We start from the raw sequence: 27,563 nt of genomic DNA on the forward strand, positions 1-27,563 counted from the left end.
GTTTTGTCAGGTCAAATTTCCCTGTCTGTGTACACCAGTGGTGTAGAGTTTGTAGGAAAAACCAGAGTGAAAGGTGTTTGCATAGTTTATAGTAGTGTGCTGGGCTGGGCTGCTGCCTGTGTAATTGGTGATTCTGATACATTTCACCTTCCAGCTATGCTAGTTCTCCTTGATTGCCTTCCTACTGCTGTTTTCCCTTCCCACGGCCTTCCCATTTAAGCCCCGAGGTGCGCTGCGCATACCCAGTGCTCAGATGTAAACAGAGCTGCTATTTCCTGTGTTTTTTTTTTGTTTTGTTTAATACCCGGTGCACAGAGCGCACACCCGTTTAGGCAATGTAAACACTGCTAGACAGCCTCAGACACACCCCCTTCCTTAGCTGTGCTTAGCTAATGGCAAACATGGGCCACAGAGCTCCAATAAGCTTACAGCATGCATGACACTCCCCCTTATGAAGTCATTTACTTCTTATACTTATACCATGGTGTTGCTGCACCTACATGGTTGGGTGCAAGCTAACACTGAGAGGAATTCTGTGATTCAATAATAGTCCCCTCATTTGCATAAAACAGAATGCTAATTCATAGTTACCACATTCACACTGAGCCTTTCCCCTTAGCAACCAATATTTCCTGGTATTGTTGCCTTATGCATGCCATTGACTATCATGGCAAATTGCTGATTTGGGTTTAAAAGCTTATTTCCAACTTTTTTTCATATTTTTGGGCCGATCCCGTTTGCGCACTGTTGCCCAACGCTGAAATGGCCGAAATCGGCCAAAAAAATAAAAGTTATTTTTTATAATTTTGCAACTATTTCCCATGCCAATGGACATATATTTGGCCATTGGCATGCCTACTACATTGAATACATGCTTTCTTTGGAGCTGTCATGCCTCCATTTTGTAATTTGCAGAACTGTATTCGGTTAGTAACTGAATACATTTCTGCAGGTTACACTATTCCTGCACAGACGCCTGCCTGCTTCCTGGCCTTCACCAGCAAATGGGGTAATTAGCATATAGCAGTGGTGGCCATGCCGGAATAGTGTAGGAGTGCTCATGCACATCCTGGGAGCTTGTTCCTGGATTGCTCATCGGCCATATTGCCTGCAGCAGCTCTTGCACTATTCCTGCACTCCATGCAGAGCTTTCTTAATCCCATGGATTATGTGTGTGTGTGTGTGTGTGTGTGTGTGTGTGTGTGTGTGTGTGCGTGTGTGTGTGTGTGTGTGTGTGTGTGTGTGTGTGTGTGTGTGTGTGTGCATGTGTATATGTGTGCATAATTACATTTTGTACATTCCTAATGTGAAATGCTGCTCTACTTCCTGAAACCTTGTTGCTTTAACCTTTGGTACAACTGCTGACTTTGATACATTTTTAAGCTATTCTCTGGCTCCTTCACAGCTTATCAGCTTCTCCAAGTGCATCTCTTGATTCCTGTGTCTACAAATCCCTTTCATGTCTCTGGACTTGCTCCAACTATGGATCAGGATTGTCAAGAAAATTGACTCATCCTGAGGTATTGTCATGCCTGTTATTGTTACTGCCCTTGTGCACACACAGTAATACCCTATGGTGGGGCATTGAATGGGCATTTGCACTAAGCTTTTCCCAATCACTTAGGAATGTTGATACATGACAAAGTACACAAGTCAAATCTTGCAATAGTGAAGTGCAAGGAAACAGCAAGCAATTGGTCATAAATGTTAGTGCAAATGGAGTTATGCATAATTGTGATGTATGTAATATAAAACATAACAGCAATCCACCAGAAAAAAAATTCTACCTTGCACAGTACTATGTAGTCCCTGGAGTTAACTGGATGCATATTTGTTCTACTTTAAGCTAGTAGTATACTTAATCTATGCGGATTATTACTTGAAGTACCATGAATTGAACAAGAAAAAAAAATACTATATGAAGCAGTAAGATATGAATGTTGAAATGTCTTACTCTACACAAGGGATACCAAATATTCTAATATTTGATAATTGTCCACAATTCAAGAGTATGGTATTTGAAGATGGATGGGTACAAATAAGTATCCAGTGAAGAACCTGAGGGAAAATGGCACTAGCAGTTATTGTCTTGCATTTTGTGGAACATAGGAATACCTCAATGCAGAATCATAGTCTCTCACCAGGTTTAGCACTAGTGGGGGACGAATTAATAAATTCCTAATGTCTACTACTTTACAAATGTCGGAGAATCAAGGCAAGGTAAAACAGATACTATAAAGAAATAACACCAATATGGGAGAGTACAATAGTCAACAGTTAAATGGAGAGTTCAGTTCTTCCAGCAATGCGACAGACTCAAAAGATAAAAAGTGTATGCACTGAAATGACTGCAGAATACAAATACTGTTCCGGTTTGATGTAAAAAGCATGCTTAATCTAATGTTACAGATATTTTAAAAGTGTTTTGTATACTATAATTGTAATACCTCAAAGAATATTTCTAAAATATTTTATGATTAAAATATAAAGGAATGTAAAAGTTGTCAGGATGTTCCTTTAATGGACACAGACAGGAAAAAACATGTCATGATTTTCCTCTTTTTCGAAAACAGGAAGTATGTTTTTAGTGTATGCTTTGAATGGTATCATGGAAGAATGGCAATGCATACCTCTCAAGTGTACCTCATTACAAGGAACGTACCTCATTTGGAGTCTTAAAAAGTTCAGGTTTCTCGAAATTCCACATTGAAAGGATCTGTCACACATTCAGTTTTGGCAATAATTTAACTGATATCCCTTTTAAATAGAACTAAATCTTATTACATAATTAAAACATCATTTTTGTAAGTAAAACCAGCATATTTTAATCATCCTATGAGCTTCCTAGTTGAAGTTGTTAGTATATGTTCCACATTTTACCCATTTGTTCCACATTCATTTTGGAGATGGAAGGCTGAGAGCTATGTGTCAATGCTTTGTATATATATAATCTGCGGCAGTTCATGTATGTTGTTCTTTTATACTGTAAAACTATGGGTTTCATTTTGGTTTCAGTGCAGTCACTGCCAGTTCTGTTTAATGCTGGTACAATGATGAGTCCAACTGTTTATGTGCAGATGTTTATATATCTCTAAGTGTTAGAGAAATATTTTTAAATAGGTAAATGTATATTTTGGTTTTGAGCCATTTGTGTGTGTTTGAGTTGCAGGTGATGTTTATGGAGGGGTTTAATTGTAGTTCCAAGGGCTATTTTTGTTTCTCTACCTTGCGTAATGAGAAAATGGTAATAGCAGCATATTTATAAATGCAGACATGAATTGATTCTATTCTGTGCTTCATGATTTTAAGCTGAACTTGTTTCTTTAGGAAACCCTTTATTTACAAGGATCATTTAGTGGTGAACAGCCAATCATTGTCCATATTTTAGAATGTAATTAACTTTCATTGCATAATAAGGTGCAAGGGACATGCACCTTATAAAAGGGTAGATATGGTGATGTGATGCTCAGCATGTATCCAACCAAGTGAAGCAAAGAAAGAAGAATGGCTCAATATATATGTGAAATTTACATGCTTGTGTGGTGAGCAGCAGCAGTGATTACATATTCATGTCACTCACCACATTTAAATGTAAACATGTGTGGTTTTGTGCTGGCAGCAGTATTGCCAGCCAGGAAACCATGTAAAGCAGCATAAGATCATAGGATCATAAGAAGTTACAAGGCTAATGCCTCAAGGGTCCTTACAACCCTAGCCAAAGTTATTCTTGTTACCAAGATCAGCACCTATTGCCCCTGTCCAAGAGGGACACAGGTGGAATCCCGAGGGGAATTTACAGTTACCTAGCCAGTCGACAAGCTTGTGTTTGAAGATGGCCAATGAAGTGCTCTGTTTGATGTGAAGTGGGAGTCTATTCCAAAGTTGTGGTAACCTCTGGAAGAAAAATCTGTCCCTCCAGCAGGTTCCATTGATGTCACATACTAGGTTTAGGTCCTTAGACTGAGTAACCTGTGTACCATTTGACTTGCAGATGTGCAGAATTTCCAATAAAGCAGGGTTAGAGATCACCTTATATGCAAGGCAGAGTTTGCCTCTGAGTAGTCTGTATGAAACAGAATAAAGTAACTGTGATTTCAGCTGATCCACATATGATAGCTGCTGAAGGCCTTGAATTTTCCTTGTGAGGAACCTGTGTGGCTTCTCCAATTGCTGCAAGTGCTTTTAAAGGTACTTACCAAAAGGGGGTGTTGCACTCAATTATTGGCCTAATCAGTGAAAAGTACATGGAGGTGATAACTTCTCTTTTTCTCAAGGCAATATCCTTACTTATGAGATGTGCCACATAGAATGCCCTTATTACCACTGTGGAAACATGGTGATCAAAGGGAAGGTTTCTGTCAACCTGAGTGCCCAGATCTCTCACCACTGAATGCGTACTTAGGGCATTGTTATTGATGTGGTAATTTGCAAGAACATCACTCTTACTGAAAGGGATGATAATACATTTTTTTTGCATTGAGTTTAAGACCATAACTTTGGCACCAGTCATTTTCTTGCGTAAGACCTTCTTGAAAGGTGTTAACATCATTTGGAGATTCTATGACCACACCTAGTTTGCAGTCATCAACAAACTTTGTCAGCCACAGTCCTTTGGTTTTAGTTTCTACTTTGGAGAAACAGATTCTGAACATTAGAGGTCCCAGGACCAATCCCTTTGGAACACCACTGATTACAATTCTGTTGCTGGAGGTGGATTCCCTTATTTTGACTGCATGGGTTCTATCAGTGAGCCAGTTCACAACCCATCTTAGGATATAGGGGTTGATATCTAGCTGGGAGAGTTTGTCAATGGTGCCTGAGTGAGGTATAGTATTAAATGCCTTGGCTAGATCTAGGTAGGTTGTATCACAGACTTTCCCTTATCCAGGGCCCTGGTGACTGTCTCGAGGAAGTCCACCAGGTTTAGCAGGCATGGTCTCCCCTTGACAAATCCAAACTGGGTAGGATCTAGTGTTTGGAAATTACCTATATCTTTGTTGATAAGGTCCATGATGATTCTCTCCATGGCCTTGCAGATCAGGCTAGTCAGGCTAATAGGTCTGTATCCCTCTGGGTCTGTAGAAGCATCACATTTGTGCAAGGCAATAACAGTGGCTGTTTTCCATTCAGCTGGGCCAAAGCCAGTGCTTAGATTGTGATTGAAAAGAATACCCAATGGTGATGCTAATTCTTGTCTGAGCCCATGTAGGGCACAGCCTGGGATGTTATCAGGTCCCACTGATGCTGTGTTTTTGGCCTTAGAGAGGGCAGTTATGACTTGCTCTTAGAGATAAAAGATAGGGGACAGCTGTTAGGGATGTCATGAGGTATGTGAGGCAGGGACAGGGGAGTGAGGTTTTTACCAAACCTGTCAGCTAACAGGTTAGCTATGTCCACCAGCTCAGTATATGTGTTACCATTAACTATCAGTGTGGCAAAAATTTGGGTCTTACCTTTTAGGTTATGGATGCAACTAAAGAATGCCTTATGGTTGTCCTTTGTTGAGGAAGCTAATTTGGATTCGATATTTGACTTGGTGAGCTTCACAATAAATCTTATTTGCTTATTTAAGCTGAGGAGAGAGTGTCTCCAGTTTTAATCCCACTCCTTTTTACTCTTAGACAGCAGTTTCTTCCTTTTATTGTAAAGCCTATTAATGGGGATTGTCCACCAGGGACGTTTGCTCTTCCTTGAAGAGTTTGTTTTGGTCCTAACAGGTACTGCCAAGTCAATGCAGTTATACAAGTGCTTGTATAGGGCACTGGTGTAAAGCTCGGCATAGTTACTGGTTCCGTCTGATGCAGGAGGTGCAGTGAAGCTATTTATACCATCCTCTAAGAGGTTGTAATCTGCTTTGGAGAAGATTTTTTTAGTCTAGTTGCTGCTGTGGAGGGGTCCTGTGTGATAGTTACTTTAAATGAGACTGATTTGTGGTCAGATCTTACCAGGGATGAACTCACAGTGGGGGTGCTACATTGGTCTCCCATATTTGTAAGCACCAGATCCAGGATGTTGGCACCCCTAGTGGGGATGTCACCCAGCTGGTCCAGGGCATTGGAGATGACAAAGCCTTTGGGCAGGTGAGTTTGAGCACAAGTAATTTGCCCAGTCAATGCTAAGGTAGTTAAAGTTGCCCAAAACAATGGTGATTGAAAGTATCCTGATAGACTCAAGTTGATCCAAATGGCAGAGTGGGTGTCCTGATTCATGGAGGTGGATCTGTAACTGTCAATGACTTGAACAGATGTCATACCAACAGTTAATTTCACCTGAAGTATCTCTAGGGCATCATACTGTTTAACCAGTTTGGAAGTGTATTTATCTTTGATGAATATTAATACACCACCTCCTTTAGTTTTCTTTCCATCTGTTTGTGGTCTGAATGTGTGAAACGAGGTGCAACTCAGTATGGCTGGGGTGCTCTTCATAGCCTTGAACCAGGTCTCTGTGACTGCACAAATGTCTGTGTCCTCCAGGGAGAGGACCGCTTCCAGTGAGTGCAGTTTCATGTTAAGACTCCTAGCATTTAGCCACATGGCCTTGAGGTTGCTTTTATTTGGAATTTTTATATCAGGAGTTTTGTCCTTGTGACACTGCCTAAAAAGGCACAATGGGGTGGCAAGAACCTTAGCCAGTAGCCAAAATACCAGGGTGATAGATGAAGACCATCTCTGGCAACACATTGAGGTCTATTAATCATGTCATCCCAGACAGACAGATACTGGATCCCCTTAGAATAACACCAAAAACTAAGCCAATTATTGAACTCAATCATTTTCTGTTTGTACTGAAGCATCATTCTAGCTGAATGTAAAATGCTGCTTAAGACTAGAGACATACCTGCCCAAGACACATAGTCTGACAGCTCAGTCATGTATCTCTTCATATAGTCCAGAGAGGTACATCTCAAGTCATTCACACCAACATGGACTATGACAGAGTCATAACAGTACCTGTTGTTGAGAGACTTAAGTGCGTATGTGATATGGCAAATCCTGGCATCTGACACACAGCTGACTGTGACCTTTTCCTTATCCAGCCTGGTGAGCTGGGCATCTGTGTGTCTCATGATGGAATCACCTATAACTCCTATAAATAATATGTTAGGTTTAGTGTTTAGCCTTATGAGCTTGACAGGAGAGACACTGGTGCATGAACTATTGTATGTTTTGTGTTCTGCTGAGGAAGAATTATGTGTAGCGTGCTTGTGTTTGTGTTTGCGAGGTCTCTGGTGTTTAAATAACTTTCTGGCAAGGATGTCTGCATATATAGGTATGTGTAATGTGAGTTTGGGTGGAGTAGGTGGTGAGGTGTGCATGCTGACAACCTGCTCAGTGTCAGATGTACTGATTGGTGTGTGAGAGAGCATGGAGTCAAGGTTTTTAATATAGTTGCAATTCTCACATGTTGAGTTTATGTGGACTAGAATTAGGGGCTTGTTTGTGTACATGAGGCAATTGCTACACTGCCTCAGGATGCCCAAGTTGACCAAGCTGGCTTGTGAAATTGTGAGAAGTCCTCCATCCATAGTGCTAGAAAATGTATATGGCCAGAAACAGGAATATGGCAGGAAAAGGGTCACACATAGGAATAACTTGTGGATGAGGTGTGTTAGTACTTCAGAGGCTAGGCTTAGTGCTACGCTAGTCAATAGAGCAGGGCCTAAGAAAAACTCTTCAGGCTATCACAATGGGTACTGACACAGCTTCCCTAGTAATACTTCTTTGCCCAGAAATGTGCTAAAGATAAGGACTACAAAAATGGGATACAGCTGTATCTAAGGGAAACATTGTCGAAATTATCTGTCTGTGGTGCATAATTGCGCTGCAGTGCTCGGTGGCTGCATGAATAGCAAACTTGTTTACAGTAGAGGGAACTAGATTAGTGCAATTACATGGAATGCCACAATGATTACCAGGGTTTATCATATAGTAATGTACATAGGTCAAACACAGTACGTGAAAGTGTATACAGTGCAGAGTATTGTGAAGTCCCATTCCAGGCATTCTGTACAAAAGTTGTGTAAATGATCTGTAAGGGTGCACGGGCTGCCATTTAAAATAAACAATCATAGGAAGTGTGCGTATTGAATTGGGACACACAGATGAACTGTAGGAATGAACACAGGGAAAGAAGATAGGTGAAACATTGCAATGCACAGCAGATGAGGGCATGTAAATGGAAGACAATTGTAGCAGAAGCGCTAATCACATATCAACATGGTACATTATGGACTGCACAGTGAAAATGTATATTATGGGACTCTCAGACAAGGTGGCATAACAAAGAAGATGTCTTTGTGAGATAACCATCCTGACATGGACAATGGAGAAGACATCCATCAAGGATGTTATATACAATTGAGGTTGGGTGGGTGACAACCCTCCACTGGACCTGTAATCAAGGAGTCTCAATCCTCATCACTAGCACCAGTGGGGGACATACATTAGGAGGACGACAGGTACACACACAGTATTTCCAGATGCAGCTTTCTGCATCAAGTGCAATTTCCCTTAAGAGCACACAGAGAAAACAATAAGTCTGGGGCTGGTTTCTCCCTCTTTCCCCAGATCCCCAAGAAGACTCCCCACTGGCACGACTATGGAGCTGAGATCTCAGCTGAGTGGCCAAGCCAAGACCTCCAGCATTCTCTCTGTCCAACCAGTGCTTCATGTCCCTGCCCAAATAGCTGACACACACACTATTTGAGGTTTTGTTTACACACACACACACACACACACACACACACACACACACACACACACACACACACACACACACACACACACACACACACACACACACACACACACACACACACACACACACACACACACACCTGTGAAAGGCTGGCACAGGTTTACTACTATGACCCCTTTTGCCCAGACTATAAGGTAGTTATAACTGCCCCCAGCTAACTCTTTATCAGCTATGTTAAGGCCCTTAACAAGGGTGCCCAATCGTACTGTGTAATATTACTATCAATACAAATGGTAGTTTGACCAAGAGCAAGGCTATTAGGGTTGAAATACACAGTGTCACCAAATAAATATGCAAGTACTCTCAGAACTTAAATAGGTCTCTACAAAGATCAGCTACAATGAAAGATTTAAATGTATTTAATAATAAATATTAAAAGAACAAGAAAATGCTCAGTGTATATTTACAGTGATATCAGATTTCAAAATTACAGGAAATATTTAAAATAACATTGCAAGACAGTCTCAAATAAAGAAAGAAAAATATTTAAAATAATCTTTGCTATATGCCTGACTGTATCTAAGATAATTATACTGTTCCCTAGACTTACTTACTCATAGCAAGGCAGATGTGTGGTGAATGGATCTTCTAGTCAGGTCCCAGACAGAATACAGAATACCTTGTCTCTCTCAAAGAGTGCTTAAATTAATATCTCAAATATTACTTCTGGGATAGCTTGCAGAATGACATAATTTTTTGTCATCTGACTATATCCCAGGTATCCCCCCCTCATTGCTGAAAGCAGTATTTAGCATCTACCTGTGAAAATACATGCACAAGGGCTTTTCTTCAGATCTTGGTACTTGCTGGAAATCATGAAACAATAAAACACTTCCAAGACAATACAGAAAGTCCCTTAGTTCTAGACATTGTGTCTGTTACTGCACTGAAACTGAAAGATAACATCTTTTTATGGCCTGGCCATAACGTAATTTAATTTCAGTTATTTTTCTGAAGTTAACCTCCTGTGTTTCAGTTTCCACTGAACAAATATACATTTAAACATTTACAATAATGCAAGTACATTTCTGTTCTGTTCCAGTAGGATATACTGTGAATACATATTTAAGCTTAGGACTTTACAAAATACCTTTTCAACACACATTTCTGTACCAGCAGTTTGATATACACATATTATACAGTTCTAATACAGTTGTAACACAAACATCTTATATGAATCATGTTGATATTCACAAATTACATATAATTATTTACAAAATTCCAGATAGCTGTGCTGGCAGTACCTCTTTTGTCACAGGGTGCACATTGTGATGCTGTGCAAACTGATTTGCCTGAATATGAGTGTAATGTCAGCAAAGAGTGGGACATAGTTACAGGCTCATGAACAACATAAAAAGAAGCATCCACAATCAGAATAATACCACCATTAATCCCATGTCTCTGACACAACATATTAGATTCTGAGTGATCATAGAAGGTTCTGCACAAACACACTTGTACAGCTATTATGACATGTCAGCAATCTATGAGGATAATCAAGCATAACCATCCTGATACTGTAACATCTGTTGGATGTGTTAGGAGGGACACTGCTACATGACATTATGATCACTACAGGCTAGTTGACTGGTGTGCATGACACACACACACACACACACACATATATATATATATATATATATATATATATATATATATATATATATATATATATATATATATATATATATATATATATATATATATATATCAGTCCACACTGTCAGGAATATAACCCATACCATCAATGTTGTCATACAGCTATGTATGCACTGTGTGCATCACTGGAACAGGTATCACACATACATCTTTCCTGACTATCAGGCAGCAATGTTTATACAACAAAATGAATACTTAGGTATGGCCAATGAAATGTGTGACAGCTCACTATGGCAAAGGTTGTGCACTTCAGTTACATATCACTGGAGATGTGTAGGGAGGTACATGAAGAAGGGTGCATTGTACTCAGCTACTGGTGTGATGAAGGCTGTGAACTATGGATGTATTATGGCATTTGACGTGGATGTCTTGCAGATACTCAGTAGTGCTGTTACATACAAGGGAGTAGTCACCACTGTGGCTACATGTTGTTGGATGTTCCACATTGCATCTACCCCAGAACACAGGTCACACACCAATTGGCCTGCTTACAGGTTGTGATGTCTATATTATGCTTGGGTTGTGCATTTGTTTTCATAATATAACAAATCCCCCCATGTTTTTGTTTCATCTCATGCATTGTAATAGCTGTGGCAGCAATCTTTGGTCTGTGTTGATACTGTCTTTATTATACTAATATTACAGCTGGAGTCAATGATTGCCCACAATCTGTAGTCCTTCAGGCAGCTGTTTGAACACAGGATGCATATGTCATCTGTAATGAGCATTACTTAAATAATGGACAGGAATGGGCCCAGCAAACACCCCTGATGTAATGACCTGATCACTGGACCCAAGATATATGTCACCTCATACATTTCAATATATTTTAATGTCATGTATGTGATCCAGTGGTCAGTGATGTAGGTGTTTATGGCCACATCTGACAGTGTTGAGTGAATACCTCAGTGTGGATTTCTGTCAAATGCCTTGCCCTGGTCATGTTCAAAAGAATTATAGTGTTGTCATCATGCATGCCCTCAATGACCTCTCCTCTTTGAGGACATCTAACAGATGTAACAGACATGGATGCAGCATTAACAACTCACATGTGTGTTGCACACAGCCGGGATTTTGCTAGTGTCCATTTTGAAAAGGTCCATGATGACATGTTGGCCTACCTCAAAGATGAGGAGAATCAGGATGTGGGTCGATATGCATGCATGAGCTCTTGCCCCATCTCAGATTAACCCATACTTCACTAGGTGGTTAACCAATTGGCTCACTGACAGAACACCCATACTGTGAAAGTTGGTGAATCAACATCTACCAGTAGAACTGTCACATTTGGCAATACCCCAAGGATCTGTGCTTGGCCATTTACTGTTTGGAAACTGTTTGGAAACTATTTCTTGACAGTTCAGGCTAAATTATATGGATTTTGGCTTGCCATGTTTGCTGATCTTTGCTTATTTGTTACAATCATTGAGTCCACTAATGATGATAACATACTGCAGGAGGTGCTAACACAGAAAATGACCTGTGCCAAAACCACATAGTCTACAGATAAATGTAAGATTGTGTCATAGTTTTGGTCTTCTCAAAGTTGAATTCCACACTAATTACAAAGTGGAATTACAGCATTGACAACACTCCCCTTATGCTGAAACCAGTAGTGCAAGACCTGGGAACACACAAAGATAGCACTCTGAACTTTAATCACCAAGTGTCCACAGTGGTATGGAAAGGCTACATCATGCACCTCATAAGTCATGCCATTGTATCCAGATCAGAGGATGATATAACAGCACTGTACTCAAACCTCATCAAAACACTAACAGAGTATACTGCTTCATTTTGCATATACCTCATTAGACACCTGCAGCAGCTGGAGAGGCCACAGCTGTTTCTTACCAAGAAATTACAAGGCCTACAAAACATGCCATGATGTACATTGATAGACTGAAAGCCTTGTCACTGTAATCTGTATTTAATAGGATGAGGTGCTTGGCCCACAGGCTAGTCTCTGACCCTGCCCTGATGGGAATACTGCACATCCACAGATCAGCTATAGCCAATGACATCATCAGAGTCAGGTGAGAAGAAAATGTTAACAACAGTGTCCCACATGCTGGTATAAAATGCTCTCTGTAATGACATGAAAGTACATAAACACACACACATATCCCAAATGACTACAGTGAGAACAAAACCCTACCTAAGTACACTGAACAGAGAACTCTGTATTTAAAGCAAGCACTATAGCTTAATTCTGACTTGGAGAGTGTCACACAACAGGTTATAGGTGATGGCATCAGCAATGTCTCGTTTGGAGAAAATGGTAATATCAGTGTCCCACATGCTGGTGTAAAATGCTGTCTGTAATGTCAAGCAAGTGCACAAACACAAACACCTCCCAATTAAATGCAGTGAGAACAGAACCTCTATTTATCTAAGTACACAGACTAGAGAACTCAGTACTTTACTCAAGCACCACAATACAAGTCTGACTTTTATACAGCTGCAGGACAACTTATAGTCGATGACATCAGCACTGGATTTTGGAGAGAAGATGTTGGGAGGCCTGCATGAAATGGATGTGTAGGCATGTGCAAGTGTCAAAATATTGGCAATTCATGGGATTAGAGTGGTAACAGTAGGGTACACACTTATGATCTTCTGACTAGATAGACACACACACACACACATGGCTCCCAGTTGACTGCAGTGAGAACAAAACCTCTGCCTATCTAAGTACACAGGAGAGAAGATGTTTGGAGGGCTGCATGAAATGAATGTGTAGGTATGTGCAATTGTTAAGATATTCCAAGTTCTGCATATTACCAGATTGATGAGCGATCAATTTGTAGTATTTGCTGGTTGTGTTCCAATATGCAGGTATACCTTAAGAGACAGCTTAGAAACTATATGAAACAGGTGTCCGCTTTGCTACAAGTATTGGAAAATCTGAATGCGTATTGTCATTTTAAAGATGTGCATGCTATATAACACAACATTTGTTATTAATTTATGGGTCTATATTACCACATCGAAAAAGCTGTTAATTGAATGGCTTTATAACCAAAAATGTAGTTAATAGAACTTGCTTTTGGGAGGACTGCACCCTCCACACCCTACACTAATTATACATTTACCAACTCAGAGATCTCACTACAGTGAGGAAAGGGCAAATTTTCCGTCTTCACTGTGCCATGATCTCAAAATACACAGTTCTTTTATTGGCATTTTCGGTTATAAAGCCTTTCAATCAATGGCTTTTTCGATGTGGTAATATAGACCCTTAATTTATGTAGTGTAGTTGATTTATTTGTGAACAAGTACTGAGAGACAATGGTTGCAGTGCATGGGGGAGGTAACAGATAGCTGCATTGTAAATATGTGGCATCTTTTTAGATAGAGACTTCATTCTTTTCTGTTTCCACATGTAGTTTCAGCTCATGAACACTAAATGGACATGAAACAAAAGTATGAATAATGTGAACTCCGTAAATATCAGTAAGACAAAAGCGATATCCTGGGCAACCAAAGGATTTTATTACTCACACAAATTACAACACAAAATAAAAAATAAAAAGTAAAAAACAGTTTGAAATCCACAATTAAAACGAAAATACTGAGCGCTTTCACCCGCTCCACTCAATGCGGGTTTCATCAGAGTACATTTAACAGTTCTTTACACCAGCCTTATGTACTAACCAACTTGTTAATAAGTTAATTAATCAACTATACAAAACAAATTATCAATTAAATAATAATTTCATTAGTAAACTGAAACAAGGTCCAAAATACTAAACACTTTGTTATTGCTGTATCATGTGTTGAAATTTAAAAAATCTAACCATAAAATGATACTAATATTTATAAGTGTTTCTTAAATAGTCTTATTATAAAAAATTCTGTATGGATGATGATGTTGTTGTTAAAACCTAATAAGAAATAGTGAGGGCATAAACTATGTATATTTATGTAATAATATAATAATCAATTTAATCTGATAATCAATTTAATAAATAACTATGTACCTAATCTCTATATAAATTCATAATAAAACAAATATATTAAATATGTTAAATATGTATATAAATACAGTAATATTAAATAAATAATTAATTAATGATATGTATAAAAATGACAATAACGCTATATTAGATTTAATATATAATAAATAAATAAATAAATAATTGTGATATCATGTGTAGGAAGGTCATTTGATGTTTTAAATACAATTCATAAATGTTCACATTAGTGTGAAGTAATATATAGTTTATAAAAATGTGTGCATAAAACGTATAATGCAATTGTATCTATTGGAAAATGTAGTACAGTCTATAACATCTAAATAATTGTTAAAATGTGAAATAGATGAATAAAATAAAATAAGATAATTAATACTGTGAACCCTGTAATGAAACTCAAACCTAGTTTTAAAGGGTTATTGTTGTTAAATTGTGATAAAACTCAAATTAGACACAAATGGATTTGTGTTTAAGAATACTCGCAATGCTAATGTGGCCATTCAATCCTGGTATAGTACTAGCATTGAAACGAAGTTGCCACAAACATTCTTTTTTTAACAGTAGGTTATCCAAGTCCCCTTCCTTTTCCCAGGGGTTATATATTCTATCTATAATGAAAAAGATGAATCTTTTAAAGTTACAACATGTAGTACTGTGCGTATAAAGAGCATTAGTTTCCTTTTTGTGTTTAATGTCTCTTACATGTTCCATAATTCTCTCCTTTAATTTTCTCTTAGTCTTACCTACATAGTATGCCGGACATGAAGTGCAACTAGCTAGGTAAATAACCCATTTCGTATTGCAATTACATAGTCCAGGGCATTGAAGTGTTTTACCATAGTCATGTACTGTGCAGTAAGGTCCATCATTAATATATTTACAACTTTTACAAAATCCGCATTTTTTCATTTTAGAAATTTTAAATCCTTGTGTCCTACTTTCAAAAATCTCTTTCAGATTGGTCCCCCTACTGTATGTAATTCTCGGATATATACCTAGGGTTTCTTTAAGTTCTCTACTGTTGTTTATCACACAATTCCAAGTGTCATTTAAAATCATTGCTATTGCTTTAGAGTTAACATTATAAGGTATAATAAATGAATCCTTTTTACTTGTCAAATCTTGTTCTTTTAACCTTATATTTACTCCACTACAAATTATCGGTTTGTATTTTGTATCCCTATCCCTTGATACCTCCTTAGTTAGAGAATCTAATAACTAATGCTCTTTATACGCACAGTACTACATGTTGTAACTTTAAAAGATTCATCTTTTTCATTATAGATAGAATATATAACCCCTGGGAAAAGGAAGGGGACTTGGATAACCTACTGTTAACAAAAGAATGTCTGTGGCAACTTCGTTTCAATGCTAGTACTATACCAGGATTGAATGGCCACATTAGCATTGCGAGTATTCTTAAACACAAATCCATTTGTGTCTAATTTGAGTTTTATCACAATTTAACAACAATAACCCTTTAAAACTAGGTTTGAGTTTCATTACAGGGTTCACAGTATTAATTATCTTATTTTATTTTATTCATCTATTTCACATTTTAACAATTATTTAGATGTTATAGACTGTACTACATTTTCCAATAGGTACAATTGCATTATACGTTTTATGCACACATTTTTATAAACTATATATTACTTCACACTAATGTGAACATTTATGAATTGTATTTAAAACATCAAATGACCTTCCTACACATGATATCACAATTATTTATTTATTTATTTATTTATTATATATTAAATCTAATATAGTGTTATTGTCATTTTTATACATATCATTAATTAATTATTTATTTAATATTACTGTATTTATATACATATTTAACATATTTAATATATTTGTTTTATTATGAATTTATATAGAGATTAGGTACATAGTTATTTATTAAATTGATTATCAGATTAAATTGATTATTATATTATTACATAAATATACATAGTTTATGCCCTCACTATTTCTTATTAGGTTTTAACAACAAAAACACAAATGGAACACCACTGCAGCCAGAACGATGTAAAAGAAAAGAAACGCAATTTATTTAAAGACCAAAACAGCGTTTTCGCTTCCAGAAAGCCAGAAGCTTCATCAGCAGTTGAAAGGATTAAAACCTAATGCATTTAAAACAAAGTAACTGGTGCTTGTTGACGACATCACCACAAGCGCCACAAGGTTGCTTAAAGGGGCAACGATGAAACTTAAAAGGGCAACAATAACAAGGAGAGCGGGTAAATACAAATACATAGTATGCCCTGTAAAACTTATATAAAAAAATAATTAAAACATTCTATAATGAAGTGTGAAGCTAAAAAGCTGTATATAGTGAATATCAATAGAAAAGAGCAACTAAATGTACTACTGCATCGGGTCACCTAACAGGAGCAAGCAATATAAAAAAAGCTACATATCAAAGGAAAATCAATATGTTGAGGTTGCTATTACTTTAAACTATAGATGGAATAGAACACTGAATGGGCTTAACCCTAGCAAAGCATTATATGCAACATTATTCACTGTCCTTGGAATTGACCAATGGGATAGGTTGGTATGCCACCAAGAGTAAAAAAGTACTATCTAAGGTAGCTCTTATATTTAAGAATTGCAGCAATGTTACAGTTTTCGTTTAGCCCAGGAAATGAAAAGGCGTCCAGTTGGAGTTGCCATTCGAGCTCGCGAGTCTCGATAATGAGAGATTGTGGGCCACCTCTGATATCCATGCTGATATGATCAATGCCCATGAACAGGAAGCTGTGGCCGCTGTTGTTAAGAATATGTTTTGACAATGCGTTGTCGCTTTTCTTATTGTTGATAGCGTAGATGTGTTGGTATATACGGTCACAGAAACGTCTATCCGTTTTACCAACATAGAAAGCTGTGCAGCATTGGCAAAATGCTACGTATACTATGTGAAGGGACAACTAGTGAGGGCAGCCCATATGTGCAGCACCGATGAAGCCTTCAAAAAAGAATGTGCCTTACTTAAAGACTTCTTCTTAAACAGAGGATACCCGGTAGACTTGGTCATTGATTTGACTGTGGAAGTCTCCTCTAAACGTTTGGAGGGTTTTCTCACACCTCTTCTCTCCTCTAGATCTCCCCCCTCGCCAAGTGGAAGACCATTAGACACATTGGATCCATTGCCTTTGGATCCATCTTGTGGGAAGGATACTATTGTTGTGGACACCAAAAAGGACCCTGACTTCTCGGCCAGTTTCATTACTGCCTTCAACACAAACTCAAGGCATATTTGCTCCATCATGAGGAAGAACTGTTTTTTTTATCATGAATTCGGGGCTACACGATAGGTTAGGTTTATCTCCTATCTTCACTTACAGGAGGGTTAATAATCTTAAAGATATTTTACAGAGAAATACGAAATGTGAACACTTGACGAGAATAAAGGGCACATCTACTTGTGGGTGTTGCAAATGGTGCAGATACCTGCGAGTAGGTAACTCTTTCATCATTGGGGAGAGGAAATATTTCATCAATCACAAAATTAATTGCAAAACGAAGGCCATAGTATACGTAGCATTTTGCCAATGCTGCGCAGCTTTCTATGTTGGTAAAACGGATAGACGCTTCTGTGACCGTATATACCAACACATCTACGCTATTAACAATAAGAAAAGCGACAACGCATTGTCAAAACATATTCTTAACAACAGCGGCCACAGCTTCCTGTTCATGGGCATTGATCATATCAGCATGGATATCATAGGTGGCCCACAATCTCTCATTGTCGAGACTCGTGAGCTCGAATGGCAACTCCAACTGGACGCCTTTTCATTTCCTGGGCTAAACGAAAACTGTAACATTGCTGCAATTCTTAAATATAAGAGCTACCTTAGATAGTACTTTTTTACTCTTGGTGCATCAACCTATCCCATTGGTCAATTCCAAGGACAGTGAATAATGTTGCATATAATGCTTTGCTAGGGTTAAGCCCATTCAGTGTTCTATTCCATCTATAGTTTAAAGTAATAGCAACCTCAACATATTGATTTTCCTTTGATATGTAGCTTTTTTTATATTGCTTGCTCCTGTTAGGTGACCCGATGCAGTAGTACATTTAGTTGCTCTTTTCTATTGATATTCACTATATACAGCTTTTTAGCTTCACACTTCATTATAGAATGTTTTAATTATTTTTTTATATAGGGCATACTATGTATTTGTATTTACCCGCTCTCCTTGTTATTGTTGCCCTTTTAAGTTTCATCGTTGCCCCTTTAAGCAACCTTGTGGCGCTTGTGATGATGTCGTCAACAAGCGCCAGTTACTTTGTTTTAAATGCATTAGGTTTTAATCCTTTCAACTGCTGATGAAGCTTCTGGCTTTCTGGAAGCGAAAACGCTGTTTTGGTCTTTAAATAAATTGCGTTTCTTTTCTTTTACATCGTTCTGGCTGCAGTGGTGTTCCGTTTGTGTTTTCAGTGAGTTTCCTTGTTTTTTATTCAATAGGTTTTAACAACAACACCATCATCCATACAGAATTTTTTATAATAAGACTATTTAAGAAACACTTATAAATATTAGTATCATTTTATGGTTAGATTTTTTAAATTTCAACACATGATACAGTAATAACAAAGTGTTTAGTATTTTGGACCTTGTTTCTGTTTACTAATGAAATTATTATTTAATTGATAATTTGTTTTGTATAGTTGATTAATTAACTTATTAACAAGTTGGTTAGTACATAAGGCTGGTGTAAAGAACTGTTAAATGTACTCTGATGAAACCCGCATTGAGTAGAGCGGGTGAAAGCACTCAGTATTTTCGTTTTAATTGTGGATTTCAAACTGTTTTTTACTTTTTATTTTTTATTTTGCGTTGTAATTTGTGTGAGTAATAAAATCCTTTGGTTGCCCAGGATATCGCTTTTGTCTTCTTGATGAAACAAAAGTATAATTATCCACTTTGCATAGAGCACCATTGAGCAGTGGGTTTTGCATGATGGTTGGCAAAATGTTTGTGCATGCGAGATACGCATCTTTTTTGCTTTCCCTATTTGTGCATAGTTAAGCAATCCACAAATGCAAGGCTTATTGCTGAAATTATAAGAGTAAGTATTAACTGTACGAAACACACCTCCTGCTTATCTGACTCTGTGGCAGTAGGTATAAATGCATTGACGCATTTCTTTTTGAGTCCAGATGAAATAGTGTTTGAATCCAGGTGTATATTAATATGTTTAAATAAGTAGTAATAATGCAATGAAATCATACTTTACACTAACTTTACAATTAACGTTGCCACCTATCCTTTTTTTCCAGACTATCCAGAAATCAAACTGATTGTCTGGTAGTGCAGAACACACTGTACAAACTCTGGTATTCTATTTCATAAAAAGAAAAGACTATCAGAATTTGTTAAATCATCAGATTTACTATGCTTTTTTTGCAAAAAGCATAGCAAATCCAAATAAAACAGACATCATGAATGGAAAAAAAGAGCATTCCTGCTTGCATGACATGATGATATCACAAAATGAATGGATAGTGGACGGGACTTGTGTGGGGTTATGGGTGGTGCAAGGGGTGTGACCTAAGTTCTGCTTTAGCCACAACAGAACCCTATTTACAATGTTACTGTGGATTACTGTGTGTTGATGTGGCACAGCGTGTTTAAGTGGAATTGAGAAGAGGTAACTGCACCAAACATAATAAGGGTGCATTATCCCTCTTTGCCACTCAAACAGCTTTGCAGCAGAGAACTAAAATCATTGTGCATACAGCCAACTGCAACATCATCCACAGTACTAACAAAACATATGACAGCTGTTTGTACATGTATTAATTTCAGAAGTAGTGCACTGAGTGATTACACAGCCATGACTATTGCTTGCATAAAAGCAACTCTGTTTTATTTCTCTGTGTTTGGTGTTGATTCTTGTCTTATCTGACCAGTAATCTGAGACATGCAGTCTGTAAGGCATTCTGCATCATTGTCCATAAAATGTGTGAGGATAGTAAATGCCAAAAAATATGCAGTTGTCAAAAAATAAAGGGGAGGTTGTATGTTATGAAACAGAAATTTTGAAATGTGTGCTACTTACTTATATGTAAAACCTTGATGCAATTACTTCTATACTTTGTAATTAAAATCTGCTCAAGCAACAGAGACCTCCAAAGCAGAAACATATGCAACTTCCACCCCAACACAACCCAAATGACACATAGCCCACAAACTCAGTGTGCCACTCAACCACAGCCCATACGGCGTAATAACGTACCCAACACTCTAGTCATAGGTGACTCTATAGTCAGACACACTGATGTTCCACTCACCAGGCTAAACAAGGAGAAAGTTACTGTCAGCTGCCTGTTGGGTGCCAGGAACAGCCACATAATGCACGCACTCAGGTCACTCCACAACAAGTAGAAATATGACTCTGTCATTGTACATGTTGGTGTGAATGACCTGAGATGTAACCCCCAGACTACATGAAAAGAGACATGGAGGAGCTCTCTGATCTTGTAGCCCAGCAGGTATGACCCTAGCCCTGAGTAGCATCCTAGCATCACCCAGAATGATACCACAGTACAAGGACAAAATGACTGACTTCAACAATTGGCTAAGCTTCTGGTGTCATTCTAAGGGGATCCAGTATCTGTTTACCTGGGATGACATGATCGACAGACCACGATGCTTTTCCAGAGATGGCCTGCACCTGTTGCTCTTGGAATTCCAGATACAGGCTAAGGCTCTTGCCACCCCTATAGTGCCTTTTTTAGGCAAGGTTCAAATGCACCACCGTAACAGGTACAAGCAAGCAAAATCTCAGGGTAATGCTACTCAAAGCTAGAAATCTAAACCTCAAAATACATTCACTCAAGGCACTCCTTAAAATGGAGAACATTGACATCTGAGCTGTGACAGAGACCTGGTTCAAGGCTCCAGAGAGCATCCCTGCATTACCAGGCTATAATTCATACCACACCTAACCTGGACCAAAACACTAAAGTTGGAGGTGTGTCCATATTCATTAAGAATATCCACACCTCCAGGCTAGTTGCTCAGCATAATACAGCCATGATTATCCAAGTGCAACTAACTCTGGGCAAGATAGCAATCCAAATTGTAACTTGCTACAGATCCCCCACCATGCCCCAGGATTCCCAATCCTCATTTCTTGATACACTGGAAAATATTAGGGTACAACCCAACACCCTAATAATGGGTGATTTCAACTACCCCACCATTAACTGTGAAAACTACTCATGTACCAACTCATTTGCTCAATGTTTTCTGGAATTCATAAATTCCAGCACCTTGGATCAACTTATCTACAGCCCCACCAGGGGCAACAATATCCTAGACCTGATCATTACCAACATTCCACACCAGAGGTCAATTCCTCATTGGTCAGCTCCGACCACAAGCTAATCAGCCTAGACATCCACATCCAGCCCCCACCCCCACTAGGGAAACTACCATAAAACATTTCTCCAAAGCCAACTTCATGTTTCTTAAGACAGAAGTGGCAAACTTCACGACACCCATGCAGACGGACAATAGAGGTACTACTGCTGAATCCTACACAAATGCACTTTATAAGCACTTACACGAGTGCATGTATCATGTTATCCCTAACAGAACCAAGATGCTATCCTCCAAAAAAAGGAAGCCAATCTGGTGGTCCCCTGCCATAAACAAATTCTATAACAGGAGAAAGAAAAAGAGTAAAATTCCATGACTGGAAGTACTCCCTGGTCGACCTCAGTAAGAAGCTGAAATCCCTCATAAAATCCTACAAAGCTAGTTATGAAAACAAAATCACCACTGATTCTAAAGACAACCACAAAGCATTCTATAGCTATGTCAAGAATCTCAATGGCAACACTCAGATCTGCTCAGAGTTACAGCATAATGGCACTAAATATACAGAACCAACTGATATTGCCAACATCCTGGCAGATAGGTTCAGTGCTAACCTTGCCCCCCTCTCACCCCCTAAAGGGCCCATCTCTATACCAGAAGAATGCAAAGTTCCTGTAATCACGGCTGCACAGGTAAAAACCACACTCTCCAAAGCCAAGAACACAGCATCAATGGGACATGATAACATCCCAGGCTGCGTTGTACATGAACTACAGAATGAACTGGCACCCCACCTAAGCACCATGTTCAATCATAGCCTCACCTCAGTCTTTGTGCCCACTGAATGGGCACAGCAATGGTTATCCCACTCCACAAAGGGGGAGCCACCATGAATCATGGAAACTACCGCCCCATTAGCCTAATGAGCCTGGTCTGCAAGGCCATGGAATGTATCATCATGGAACTTATAAACAAAGACATTGGTAATCTCCAAACTCTAGACCCCATCCAGTTTGGGTTTGTAAAAGGCAGATCATGTCTCCTAAACCTGACTGACATCTTTGGAGTAGTCACCAAAGCTGTAGATGAGGGTAAGGTGGTTCACACAGCCTATCATGACCTCACCAAGGCTTTTGACACTATCCCCTAATCTGGAATTATAGATAAACTCACTAAATAGGTATAAATCCCTATGTCACAAGATGGGTTGCCAACTGACTCACTGACAGAACCCACACTGTAAAAGTAGCAAACTCCAAATCTGACTTCAGACCAGTGACATGTGGAGTACCACAGGGTTCAATCCTGGGTCCTCTCCTGTTTGGTATCTACTTTTCTGAAGTGCAGGCTAGCACAGAAGGTCTTTGGCTAATGAAGTTCGCAGATGACTGCAAATTAGGAGCCATAACTGAAACTCCAAATGATGTGGACATCCTACTAAAGGACCTCACTGAGACAGATGCATGGTGTCAAAGCCATGGCCTCAAGCTCAATGCCAAAAAGTACATTGTCATCCTCTTTGGTAAAAACTCTGTACCCATTAGCTACCACATAGGTGGTAGTCTACTTAACACCGAAGTGTGATAAGAGACCGTGGGACACAGGTGGACAGTAGTCTCTCCATTGATAATCACATCATCACAGTAGTCAGGAAATCCTTCTACATGGCACACCTCATCACAAAAGGTTTCTCATCAAGGAAAAAAGAGGTCATCGTTCCCCTCTACTCATCACTCATTAGATCTATTATAGAGTACAATGCCCCTTTTGGTATGTACCTCACAAGACATCTACAACAACTGGAAAGGCTGCAGAAATACCTCACAAAGAGGATTACCAGCCTCAAACAGATGCCCTATGCAGACCATCTCAAAAAACTCCAGCTTTACTCTGCCGCATATCACCTACTCAGAGGCGAACTCTGCCTAACATACAAAGATATGTCAAACCCAGAGCTGTTGGACATGCTCCACTTAAAGAAATCCCAATCCCTCTGCGCTACATGCTCTAGGGACCTAAACCTTGTCACCACAATATACAGAATATGCTGGAGGGATAGGTTCCTGTCCCAGAGACTTCCCATACTCTGGAACAAATTCCCTATCTATATCAAACAAAGCTCCTCATTATCACTCTTCAAGAAAAATCTTGAGGATTGGATGGGAAATAGGAAATTCACCCCGGGGATCACCTCTGTGGCTCTGCTCAACAGGGGCACAGGAAAATAATTTTCTTGGGAGGGGAAAACCAGGGTACCTTTTTGGCTAGGCTTGTATAGGCCCTAGGGCAGATAGCCTAGTACCTATCTATGAACCTATGAACCTTGCTGACACACCCACTGCAGGTAGGGGAGTCTGAATTGCTGTTGCATTTGCCTTCTCCTTACCAGTAATCATTCACAGTTGCAATCCATTTGCAACAAACTCTGAGGGAGTGCCTGCACTATGTTTACATCTGGTACACAGAACCAAGTATTTGGTATTCAGCAATTCTAATGAGTTCAAATCTCATTTGCATCTTCACTGTGCTCACTGCCCTAAATCTACACTATAAAAAGGGACCCGTCTTGCTAGGGAACCTGAAAGTGAGGACACTTGTTTGTTTGGATAACACAGAAGAAGATATTACTTTGGGATTTATCTACACAGAAGACTACTGATCTTGATAATGGATGCTTGCATTTTTCAGCTATATACTAGTTATGCTGAAATGTCATTAAGAAAAATCTGATTTATATATATATATATATATATATATATATATATATATATATATATGTATGTATATATATATATATATATATGGGTCTACTTTGATTCACTGAAAACTCATTTCACTGAATCACATTTCACTAAATGTAAGTACTATTCAGCAAATAAAATGTATATGCTCTTTTCCCCACTGTAGTGCAATCCTGGAGTTAGTATATATAGTTATGGGGGGCACAGCCCCCCACATTGGAGTGCATGGGCAGCCCACCACCTACTTTTGGTTTTATATCATTAGCTTTCAGTGAAATGAGATCCATAAATATAAAAGCTAAGTAGGTGCCTCCCATACACCCCCTAGCTATATATACTAGCTCCAGGATTGCACTACAGTGGGGAAAAGGGCATATATGTTTTATTTTCCCAGCAGTACTTACATTCAGAGAAATGTGATTCAGTGAAATGAGTTTTCAGTTATTTGAGCTTTCAGCGATTTTTTTGAAGGTGAATTGAAATTCAGTGAAATGAGTTTTCAATTAATCAAAGTAGACCCATACATATATAAATAATATATACATATATATATATATATATATATATATATATATATATATATATATATATATACACACACACACACACACACACACACACACACATATATATATATATATATGTATGTATATACAAATATATATATATATATATATATATATATATTTTTTTTTTTTCAACCTCTATGTATTCCTTAGAAGTGTTCTGATGGCTTAGGTATGTTTGTCTGGGCATTTTATCAAATGTGCAGCCTTATTAATTGTCATCACAAGTGCTAGTGTTGCACTGTTTTTCTCTTTATACATTTCTATTGTTATTTCTGTGAAATGTAAATGTCCTATATTGTCAATGACACAGGGGTGTTTGCCTTCTAGGACGGCCCATACACAGCTCTAAGGGAGTGCTGGTCACACGTAGAAGTGACTGGCAATTGCATAAAATGGAATATTTTGTGGTAAATCTGTGCACGTTTCAGGGACAGTTTATTTGACAGTACATTTAGCATTTCACTGATGGTTTGTTAACAAATTGTATTTGCCTGTTGTTTTGGGGGTGGGGGGAGTCAAGCTGCATTTGTGATTCAGCACAGACAAGCTTTCCTATTGTTACTGTCCTACATTTGGATCCAACCTTGCTTTGTGCGTGATTGTAATATGTTACAACCACACAATTCCTTATTTTAATATTTGACTATCTTGACTGGTTTATGTTTCTCGAGTGGGTAATAGTGAAATACTACCTTTTATGTGTTATATGGAAGCAGGACTTTTATTTATGTGATACTTATGTGTATTATCCTTCTTTTATATATTTTTTTCACCTAAGACTATGGCACTCAGGTGTCCCATTTCCAGCAAACCCCCTTTCAGTGACTTTCAAAATGAAATAATTGTGGAAGCATTTAGGCGACATGGTGCCTTTTTGTTTGAGAGGTGACATTGATATATGTCTGTCAGAATTCAAATTTGGCAGCAGATAGTGGCTGATGTGAATGCAGTAGGTGGCCAGAGCAGGACAGGTGCTCAGGTAAGTCAGAGGGTCACTGACATGATTTCATCAGCCAGGAGGAGAGCAGCTAGTGTCACCAGTGAATGGCTGGCTACTGGGAGATCCTGCTACAAAGCCACTGCTGACACCAAATGAAGAGTTCCTGTCCACTGTCAGGGATCCAAACAGCTCATTAGAAAGTACACAAATGCATGCCATTGATGTTGGTGCTGCTGTTTCAGGGAGGATAAGTATGTCCCAGGAGGAGCTTCCACATAGGCTTACCCATCTCAATTGTTACATTCTTCTTGTATAGTAAAATATCGACAGTAATACTTAAGATGTTCTTCATGTTTCACTGTTGCAGTCATCACTTGCGGGTTATCACTGCTGAGTAGCCCTTGGTTGGCCGAATACCAGAATCAAGCTTTTCCCCTGCACCAGCAGCTGTCACCTGTGGACTGATGTCAGGTCATCAGTGGTATAAAGGAGAGCAGCCAGTGCAATTACATCAGTCTTTCTTGCCATGGAGCCCAAAGCAAAAAGCAGTTTGTGTGCATGCCAGGTGGTTGTTGCCAGAGTGGAAGTTGAATCTGAAAACGAATAAAGCTAAGTACCCCATTGGAGACCTTTTTCTTGCACTAACCGATGTCCAAAAAAGTCAATAATTGTCTCCACTGTGGAAAACAAATACCACACCGAGACTTCCATACCTTGTGCGTTACTTGTCTAGGCCCAGACCATGACATCCCTCATTGTTGGTTCTACACACTTTTCACTTCAAGGATTATTCACCGTAGAGCTGAATTTCTACACAGGCATTTCTGAAGTAGTTCCTCACATTAAGAAATGGAATCCATCATTCAGCAGTCTGTGTATATTCCCAAAAAATGAAAAGATAAGGAAAGGGACAGACCACACAAACTTAAGCCTTCAGATGACCCATCCCAGTAGCAAGTTGTCAGTTCTCAGGAATTCAGTGAGTCGCATTTGCAGCCTTAGATGCCTGACTCTTTTCCTTCGCAGGCCTCTACTGCGACTCTTTTGGAGTCTGATATGCAACCGGGGAATGCTTCATCATCCAATCCCTCAGCTGTCTCTGCTTCAGTGAGGTCCGGAGCCACTACGCAGTCACTGGCTTCCAAGGAGGTTTTTCGCACAACTGATTCAAGGCAAAATCTGACATCTTTGCCTCTGACTACCACACCCCAATGACAAATGAATTTACCAAATTCTAAAAGCAAGACCACCCTAAAGAAAACAGTCTCTAGTTGCCATCTTACTCCTCCTCCACTGGCTCAGACACAGTTACTGAAAATGGCAGAGAACCTCATCACTTTCATCAGGGGTAGCCATACCACTCCTTCTAAAAGAAAAAGGGATACTTCCCCTGAAGTTCACACAGAGCCAGATTCTGAAATTTCAGACTACCTTGATTCAAATGAGGCACGACTACCTCTCACCTCCTTTGAGGATTATGATGCGGAGGAATCTATTCCTTCTGCCTCCCCCACTGAGGATCTTTCATTTGGAGAAACCCTGCACACTCTCAGAGAGCATTTCCACTGGGAAGC

Source organism: Protopterus annectens, chromosome 1.part0 (genome assembly GCF_019279795.1).
Source record: "Protopterus annectens isolate FY-2018-M chromosome 1.part0, PAN1.0, whole genome shotgun sequence".
Classification (NCBI taxonomy): Eukaryota; Metazoa; Chordata; order Ceratodontiformes; family Protopteridae; genus Protopterus; species Protopterus annectens.